The following is a 2,124-nucleotide window of genomic DNA, read 5'->3' as shown; positions in this document are numbered from 1 at the left end:
TCTCTGTCTCTGTGTCTGTGTCTCTCACAGGAGCAGACCCGTGGGTTCCATGGGCGATGTGAGAAACCGCAGAAGCCTCCCTTGTCCCCGTTTCCCTCTCCGGTCCTGGTGCCCCATTCCTTCCTAAGGCCTCCTCAACCTGACCGGAGCAGTGATTCTGGATTCTCTTCCACATGGGGACCCTGAGGCTGAAACAAGTAGGGCCCTGACCTTGGTCTTCAGACTGGTGGCCCTGTGCTCTTCCACCTTCTGCGTAGCCAGGTCCTAAGGCCCCCAAGCCCCGAGTCTGTCCTCTGCTGAGAAGGACCTCGAGGGGTTAGAAAACATTTTCCCAAGACTGGGATCACAGGGGGTCGGGGATGGATATCCAAGGCCGAGAGGCACTTCTATAAGACTGTGGCACCCTTGGGACACTACATCTCTGCAGCCCAAGTGACATCAGAGTAAGCTGAGGCCTTTTGTGCTATAGCCCTCCGGACTTGGGGGAGGGTATCTCTTACTACTCCCAAGTTCGCAGGGTGGTGTTGGACACCGGAACCCAGACCTTGTCTTTTCCCAGTGCCCTGGCAACACCCTGGGTCCCTTGGGGAACCCTGACCATCAGCCCGGACTGTCCCCCCGTCCCTATGGGGCCTGGTTCCGGGTCCTGCAGCGACACAGTGAGGAGAGGTGAGGCCAGGCAGGAGCGGGGAGAGGGCAGAGTGGACTCTCCCTGGGGGCCATGGATCCCTGGTCAGTGCAGACCCTGTTGTGTGCCGGCCCCTCGGGCACCGAGATTCCAGCTCCTGGTCTGGCTCCGGGAGGGAGACCAGAGTGTGGCCCCTGCTAGCTCAGATGTGTCACTCTGTCCTGTAGCTACAGCCTGTCCCACCAGCTGAACTCCACCTCCTAGTCGGCCAGCTCATCTTCACGGTCAAGAACAGGCCATCATGAAGGTCAGGGGCCATTGCGTGCCTGGTCAGGCAGGGGACGGCTCACTTTCACCTCAGGGAGTCTCTGGCTGGTCTAGCAGGGGCTCTGGAGGCCTGGCTTTCCAGGTTCTCTGCTGAACAGCTCTGGGACTGGAGCCATTTAACCTCTCCTCGCTGGGCCTCGCTTTCCTCTTCTGTGCAATGGGGTGAGGCTGAATGATCCCTCCCATAGCGGAAACATGTGGAGTGCTGGTGATGGACGTAAGCCGGTCACCGAGCCTGGATTGCAGAGTGCAGAGGGGGATGGTGAGCGGTGTGGGCAGTGAGCACTCCTTCCCCCAAAATCAATTTAGCTCTTCCACGTAGCCGCCAGACCACTGGCTGGGAGCCCAGGAGCAGTGGCCGACCACACTCCTGACACCAGGCCCCTGCGTGTGGCTCTTCCTCAGCACTGGGACACGGTGGGGACCGCGGGACTTGGGGTCAGCTCCTCTCTCTGAGGGAAGGAGACGAAAGAAGGCTTTCCTTGGGGACCCCCAATGCCACATAAGAGGGGAGGAGGCTTCCCCCAAACAGTACTTTGAAATTCTGCTTCTGTTAGAACCTGAGCCTTGGGCTTTGGTTATTTCACTTGCTGGGCTGACGAGATACACTTGTTCTCCAAGACTCCTCCTCAGATGAAGAGCTCTTGCAGGTCCCGGGCATCCTGGAGCCCGGGGTGGGAGAGGGGCCAGTCCCCTCCCAGGCTCCTGCAGGAGACCTGTCCTCCCAAAGGCAGGATGGTTTCGGGTCGTGGTCCTGGGCTAGGGTTGGAGACAGCCTGTCACTGCTCCTGACTCTGGGGTGAGTGGGCCTTTTTTAGGCAAAGCAACACCCACCGAAGGCAGTGGCTTCAGAAAGAACACACTCCTGGGCCCGGTCCCGCCCCAGGTCGGTGGCTGACTTCCCCAGACCCAGAGGAAGAAGGATAGCCTCTGCTTCCTTGGGCTTTGGTCCTCTGACCCACGAGCAAGCACTGAAAAGTTTCTAGCCCTCCTCTGGAAGCGCACCATCCCTGAGCGGGCCAGTCACGGTCCACACACGAAGACGGACAACGTGCTAAGTAAGTGCAGGAGGTGATCCTGTTCAAATGGCCTGCGGGTCGGTGGGGTTGCTGCTTCTGTGCCCTCCAGTGGGCCGCTTTTCCCTGGATGGAAATTCTCCGGGAGGCGCC

Source organism: Eumetopias jubatus, unplaced genomic scaffold (assembly GCF_037043125.1).
Source record: "Eumetopias jubatus isolate StellerSeaLion01/CBP00866 unplaced genomic scaffold, mEumJub1_p1.0 scaffold_131, whole genome shotgun sequence".
Taxonomy (NCBI): Eukaryota; Metazoa; Chordata; class Mammalia; order Carnivora; family Otariidae; genus Eumetopias; species Eumetopias jubatus.
Note: the sequence above shows the minus strand (reverse complement) of the source record.